Here is a 7,989-nt window from a genome sequence, read left to right on the forward strand (position 1 = left end):
CCGCCCAAAAAGTGCTCTTCCTATGGAAACAGCAACTTAACCATAACTACACGGCCACTACCCAGCCCGTATAGTTATGGTTAAGTTGCTAAACCCATAGGAAGACCACTTTTTCGGCGGCTTAAAACTTCGCTCCCCCTGGACGTATCCTCACCAAACTTTGCAAAAAAAAGTATATAGCCCGCTCTGAATCTTTTTGGCAAGTTTGGTGAGGTTTCGTGCAGGGGGGAAAAATTATAGGGGGGGTCCCAAAAATAAATGTTTTTCCATAGACTGAATGGGCACAAACTTTGCGCACGGCTGGAGCCCGAACGGCTGGACGGATTTGCACCAAATTTAAGGCAGGAGCGGGTGTTGGGTCAGAAAGCGTGCTTTTGTGTGTTTGGTGGAAATCTGACAAGTACTTTTGTTGCAAAGAACTAAAATGTTCATCTCATAAAATTAGTGATATATGGGTCCGCTCCGCGGACAGAAGTGTCATTGGCTTGCAGTACGCCGTGCTGTCGGCGAACTTTGGACATGGCCGTTGGTTGGCTGCAGGGAAGCATGCTGTGCGTCAACGTTTTTGGGAAACACCGCCATGGTGTATCGGAGGACAGTGCAGCGCTGAAAGGGACTGACAAACATAATGTACGGCATGTGGTGGTGGGAAGAGGGGATGGAAAGGGTGGGAAGAGAGAAGTGGTCCATCTACGATGTGTGATTATTAGGTGGACGAAGACGGTGGTGGGCCGGCAATATCCGTGCGTACTGCGCCAATTCGCCAGTCTCTGCAAAGGCAACTACCATGTGTGGTGAATGCAAGCAGCCTTCGTTACTACACGATAGCTTGTGCCGCAACCTCTTATTGCGCTGACTGGTGGTATCTGAATAGCAAACGGGGAGTGCATTGCAAAACATATAGTACCCCATGTGGCGGTGGGAAGAGGAGATGGGAAGGGTGAGGGAGTGAGAAGTTTTGCACTTCATCCTCCCATTGTCGAACATTCTCTTCTTTCCATTCATCATCCCCCGTGAAATACCACTGTTGTTGCGAGTGCAGGCTCGTGCTGGGCAGCTCCTCATCGGGTGAGGCCAGAGCATCCGCCCCACCGCTCCATTGATATCTTGTTGGCGGGGCCGTGCCGACCCCTGCCTGCTCCTCTCTTCTTGGGCAAGGGGTTCTCTCCTCCACCCTTTGCTCTTCCATTCTAGGGGCTGCGCTGCACCCTCTAGTCTGCTCTCTGCATTCTTCCGGAGGGGCTGTTCTCAAGCCCTCTCCTACCTCCATGGGGGCCGTACTATGCCCTCCGTCTACTTCCCTCCTAAGTGGGGAGGTCATTCTGCACCTTCCCCCCGACTCGCTAACCAACGGGGACCGATCCCTTCTCCACCATCCTGCACACTTTTGCAGGTATATTGCTCCTCTGCCCCTCTGCCCCGCCGCCACTCTTTGGTCCGCCCTGGCCCTAACCTCGCCCCTAGCCTGACCCGTGCCCACCTCTGCCCTTGCTCTGCTAGTGTCCTCACCCGTCCCTTTAGCTCCTGTCCCAACACCCAGCCCTTAACCAACTGCTCCCCCGCTCCTGATTGCTCTCCTGGGTACCTCCCGTACCTCCCTCTATCCCATACCTCCCCCTACCTGCCGATGGGCTGCACGCCACCACCGCTGTGAGGGCCTCATCTGCTGGCGCTCTGCGATCTCACCTCCCTTGCGCCCTTCTCCCCCGTAACTCCCCCCCGGCACCTTCCAGCTGTGCTTTAGTTGCCCTGCTAATAATAATCAGGGCCTCCCTCAATACCTGTGCGTCCACCACGCCCTGCATTCCTGTGCCCTGTCCTGCCATCCTGATACAATCAAATGGGTTAATAAGGTGACACTGCCCCAGACGCCGCTTTAACTAGCTCGCTCCCGGGCCAAAATAACTCACTGTAGCCTAATTTGGGTATATGTGTTGGAAGCAATACCAGGCTTCCCCCTGAAAAAACCCTATGGATCCCCTTATATTATATTATCCACTGATGGCAGGCAGGCACTGACCCCTTGAAAGGGGGAGAAATGTTCCCTACAGCATGGAAATGGTTGCCGAATTTGAACCCTGCCAGACTTGCTATCTCTCCTTCCCTTTTTTACATTTTTTTAATGTTTTTTTTTTATTTACCCTAACCCGTGCCCACCCCGCTGTTTATCTCATTGTGATGTGAAAAGTAGAAAGCTGGGTACCTGCTAATGTGGCTTCTTAGCCCACACCAGTCCCTCCATAAATATGCTCTGCCCCCTTAAGGGGTCCACACTGCCCCCTGGTGGATGAAAGCCGGCACCGCACTAACATGCACACGTAGCCTGGCAAACAGCCTGTGGACCAGCACTTCACGGACTTCTCCTACAATTCGTCCCCCTCGCTGTATCCTTTTCAATGGGGGGACCACGCGTGGGAGACGTAATGACTGGGCCCAAAAGGGTCACGCAGGCCTAACGAGCACAATGACTAATCCCCCACACTAACGTGAGATGGGGGTTTAGATTCTATTAAAGACAAGGAGGCGATTATTATGCATTACAATCTTTACTCTGAAACCACAGCAGCAAAGAAAAAAACTTTTACAAACAAAAAAGTTTCAACAACAGAACTAGATAAAGTTCAATGTCAATGCATGGGGAACTCCCCAAACCATCATGGAGGATAGGTCATACCCTGCAGGGGACCAATGAGCAGGGACCCTCCTTTATATATGTCCATTACTCTAACGCCAACCCCTCTTTCTGCAGCTGACTTGCACCAGACGCCCAATGGAACGGTTGAACTGCGTAGCGCAGAGAAAAAGGATCCAGCGAAACCGGAGATCTCAACCTTTCCGCAGCCTGAAGCAATGAAGAAGTTCTTCTGGATAGGACTTCTCACCCGAAATCACGCACTCCAGAACTTGTAACTGCGATCCACACTCCTGAGCAGAACCTCAACTCGTACCTGTAAGAACAACAAGCAAGAAGGGTGGGTGGTTGGGAAGAACAACAAACCAAAGAATGTTCTCACTTGAACCACCTGTGTACATGCGTATCACAATTGTCATATCATATCATATCATATCCAGGGTGGGTGGGAGGGATAATAATCGCCTCCTTGTCTTTAATAGAATCTAAACCCCCATCTCACGTTAGTGTGGGGGATTAGTCATTCTATGACAAGACAGGAGGCTCATATTATGCAAGTTCAAAGCCCTTGCATCTCATTAGTACGTACAAAATGATCCAATATAATAGATAATATAATAAAATAATAGGAAAGGAAACATTTTTTAAATGATTTCATTAAATCAATCTGTTGACCAATCAGAGAATTGCCCAAGACTAGGTTGCCCGAAAAGCTGTCTTATAAGGCAAAGTCAAATCCACTGCAAGAAAAACAGGAATGTGCCAAATCCAGCGTTCCTTACAGGCCACCAAAACCAACTGGTTAAAAGAGGGGAAAACATTGAACAAAGTTTTCCTATACTAATAGGTTAGGACAAAACCATCTGAAATAAACACCTATGTTGTTCAATCAAATATTCAAAACACTTAAATTCGTACCATTTTTGGGGACCTAGAAAGCAAACCAATGAAAACAAACACCTAGCTCTCCTGGAGATAAAGAAAAGTACCCCATAGGGGTGAAAGTCGTATAGGTTCCATCCCATGCATTAAAGGAAGATATCGCATTAGAAACAGGGCATGTCACAGAACTACACTGGGGAACCAAAAGGGAAAGACAAATCTTCAAAAGGGTAAAATGGGAGTAAAAAATCATTTTTATAAATTTTGTAATAGGACAATCCACCCTGAGCGGAGCTGAAAAGCAATAGAATTAATCTACAATTGTCTTCAGACATATGTGTATACTAAGGAGGGAAGTCTTCTGGAGGCAGAAGCAGAATGGAAGAGAGGGCCCCACCTGAGAAGCTAAACCCGTCAAACCGCCAACACGGAGACCCTCAGACCTCCCGAACTCTTGAAGAAGGACTCTGCTACCATGACAAAAGGCAGATATTATAAACCTGATCCTTAAGAGGCCAAACTTGGCAAGAAGAAAAAATGTATCCGACATCCAATCACTACCATTATAGTGATATCTAAACTCCTTTGTAGGTATGCCCGGTGCTTGAACCTTGATCCCTCCTCCCTGGTGATAAATCCCCTAGCGGATCAAAAGTAACCGAAGGAGGACACCAGATTTCCAAAATCTTAGCAAGACTCTAAACTGCAAAGAACTGATCACTAAATGGTTAAACTGAAGGTGTACACCAGAAGAGGTCCAACCTATATTTCAGCCAATTTGCAGATCTTTGAAGCTCACAGCACCCTGAGCTGGCACCTTACTGCAAACAAACTCTTGTGAAAACCCCAAAGGTCCACCTGCCATGCAGGTGACTATGATAATCAAGTCATCAACCAAATATATATCCCAGCACTCTGGTAATCGTAGCGGCAGACACCGTCTGAAAGTTAATATATAGACTCTGGAACGCATCGTGATAGAGGGTCATAACGTGGATGGGGGATAGTATCACTCCCAGACCCCTCTATCCCACCAAGGGATATTGAGCCTTCCCAAAAGAGGAGAAACCTCCCCCACTTATCCAAAGGAAAAACCTTGCAATCCAGAAAGAAAACTACCCTGAGGACCACATTAAAGCCCCGCTTTACACCGTTAAGAGAAATAAATACCCACTAGCGCCTCTAACCAATCCCCTGACTGGACAGACTCCAGTTAACTTATTGAAATACCAGAGATTGGCACAAAGGAAATTAACAGACGGGAGGGAAATGCTCAGTGCGAGTCTGCACTGGCACCCGCCAGAACTCCTGTAAAAAGGAAAAAACTGAAACCATTGGATACTCCCAGAGGTGTAATATTATGATGCAATCTCCCCCAAGGATGGCAGGAAGGGGAATGAGGGGGAAAGAACTCTGGATAATTACCAATGCCCTGTAAATGCAAGGTTGAGAAGAAATCTGGGACCACTGTCCCCTCCAACCCTGAGGTCTGAGTCACTGTATTCATGTGAGGCTGACTGGCCACTAAGGGAATCAGGGGAAGGAAAAACTAAGCACATTGTCCATAGCAAAACAGTACTTATACAGTACTACGAACCCTCAGGTATATGAGTAGTGCTTAACACTACTACGAGCGTTGTGTGGTGTGAGGTGTTCACTTATCGATCTCAGCAGGATAAAAGACTGATGTAGACCTTTCCAAAATTAGGAACCTGTATCAGAACGGTCAGCACGGATATGAAAACAGCACTCTAAAGAGGTTAAGCAACGCTCATGAGGGTACAGAAGCCTGCGTGTACTCCTCGAGCAGAGGAGAAGTTGCAACACACTGTTAGACGGTTAGCTGAACCATAGGCCAAGCTTTGGGAGGAAAAACATGAGGCAGGCGCCAGCAAGTTATTATTTGGCAACTCGTCTAACTGATACCATCAAGTGTTTCCAAACACTCCATCCAAGTAAAACATGGTTGCTCAACTTGTCATGTAAAAAAAAAAACTGAACGGTTACCCTCGAGCTGACCCTGTCTCCACCAGAAACCAAAAGAATAAGGAATGTCCAATGGGACAAAAGTAGGGGAGAACAAACGTCCCCACTAAAGAGAGCCTTAAGCCCTACAGACCTCAATAGAGGCATAACGCATCATCTTTATTCTTCCTCATGTTGAGAGAAAATACTGTAGCTTAATCAGCACTGGTATTGGGTGGAGCAATTGAGGTCGGGAATCAAAACCTAAGGAAAGGACTGAGTTGTCCTGAAACTAACTAAGGTAAAGGGTGACAGAATTTTTAACTAAAAGATGAATGATAACACCAGAGAGATGTTAGAGAGGAAGGTACAACCCCATATGGGTCTGTTTACAACCACTTCACACTCTTTTCTTTAAAGCACTTAACAAATAAAGAATATATAATATATGAAATATATATAAAATATCCAAAGAAGAGGGGTTACGCCCTCACAGGGGACCGAATCCCCGGCCCTTATATAAGCTGATACTCACTGAGCTTTCTGGGCCACTGACAATTCTGAAAAAACGCAAATGTGTTCCAGTCAACACTTAAACATATTGTTTATCAAAGCGTACACTGAGCAAGTGCACCTCCACTGCTCACCCCAGCAGGGTGAGGCAACCAATAGTACACGAGGGAGCACCTCGCAGTAGGAACAAGGTGAAGCCTGAAACCGAGCAGGTTACTGCACGCCTACAAGACCAAACAATGGCGTCAGCCATATGCAGCACCTAAACAAAGCTGCCGACCTTAAGGAAGGAATACACTGAGCAAGTGCACCTCCAACTGCTCGCCCGAGCAGGGCGTGATAATCAGCAGTACACGAGGGGGTAACCGCGCATTAGAACTCAGGCAGAGCCTGAAACCGAGCAGGTTATGGTGCATGCCAGTTAAGGTAATTACCCAAGTTGCCCACTTTAAGGGAGGAAACACTGAGCAAGTATACCTCAACTGCTCACCCTAGCAGGGTGTGGACACAGCCGTATACAAGGGGACCCCTCGCAGAAACCCCAGGCAACCTTGCCATCGAGCAGGTGACTGCACCTTTCCAGGGAAGATAACCCAAACAAAAGAAAACTGTCAAGTTGAAGGTAGGATACACTGAGCAAGTGCACCTCCAACTGCTCGCCCGAGCAGGGTGTGATAATCAGCAGTACACGAGGGGGTAACCTCGCAATAGAATCAGGCTGAACCTGAAACCGAACGTATGGCACCTACAGTGAAGGCAAAGCACATAACTTAAGAAATAAGTAAATGAATAAATAAACAAAGAAAATAAAATAAAACTGCAGACTGGCAGTGCATCGGGCTCTTGCGCTGGATGGTCAGACTTTGACCTAACAAACCCACAGTCTATCAGTAAACATTCTTTCTTTCCAGCACTAAAGGTAAGGAAATGTGTTGTGTCACCAGGGATACGAAATTACAAACATTTAACAAAACCACATTTTTACTATTAAAATGTTTGTGCTATAATCTTTCTGAAGAAGTCATGAACCAACCAAATGCCCATTAGGAAATCCCTGCTCAACTGAGCAAAAAAGGTGACAATCAAATACCTCCACTGTAAAATACAATTATTTAAAATATAACAATTAAAATATACAAATAAACATGTGCTGGTCGGGTCTTCCTGCATGGGAGACCTGCAGCTCTATATTTGAGCTAACTTGGCTCAGTACTGAAACAGAGGCTTTTGTTACAAACATAAGCCACAGGGGCAGGCCGAACCCAAAGCCTGCAGCACCTGGAATCCCCAGGTGACCATAAATCTGTCAAGGGGCACGAATTCAAACAGGCGAAATGAAGAGGGAACAGTGTAAACAACACTGCTCTCGCGCACGCTGGAGCGAGTTCATTAATGCACTAGAAACACCTGAGTTTACAAGCGCGAGAAATTTTTAAAGAAGAAATAAATTAGAGAGCTCCCTCGAACTCACAACCTCATGGACTGTAGTCCGAAATTCAACCATTGCACCACTGCTTCAGCTGAAACAGGATGTATGAGCATAATACATATTTTCTTTTTGAAAGACACCAAAATGAAACCAACGGCCGCACACGGCTATCCAGATACATTGTATCAAATACACAAATTCCTTTATAATAAAAGGTAATTAACACATATTTACCATATATGCCATATTCAAACTAATAAAGCCTACTACTGACAAACAATGTAAGACACAACTGAAAGGGGTGACTTAGCTCTGTGGTGTCAGCAAAGAAAGAGGGGTTGGCGTTAGAGTAATGGACATATATAAAGGAGGGTCCCTGCTCATTGGTCCCCTGCAGGGTATGACCTATCCTCCATGATGGTTTGGGGAGTTCCCCATGCATTGACATTGAACTTTATCTAGTTCTGTTGTTGAAACTTTTTTGTTTGTAAAAGTTTTTTTCTTTGCTGCTGTGGTTTCAGAGTAAAGATTGTAATGCATAATATGAGCCTCCTGTCTTGTCATAGAA

General features: G+C 46.3%; 1 long non-coding RNA gene across 1 annotated transcript; it reads right to left on the bottom strand.

Annotated features, from left to right (window-relative positions):
* Positions 1-2,527: 2,527 nt before the first annotated feature.
* LOC138580757 (uncharacterized) lies at positions 2,528-7,746 on the bottom strand. Its single transcript, XR_011304344.1, has 2 exons — positions 7,656-7,746; positions 2,528-2,948 (listed from the first exon to the last, which is right to left on the bottom strand). It is a non-coding gene; the product is annotated as an uncharacterized lncRNA (long non-coding RNA).
* Positions 7,747-7,989: the final 243 nt, after the last annotated feature.

The sequence above is a fragment of the Ambystoma mexicanum genome, chromosome 3p (assembly GCF_040938575.1).
Source record: "Ambystoma mexicanum isolate Mex_15411 chromosome 3p, UKY_AmexF1_1, whole genome shotgun sequence".
Taxonomy (NCBI): Eukaryota; Metazoa; Chordata; class Amphibia; order Caudata; family Ambystomatidae; genus Ambystoma; species Ambystoma mexicanum.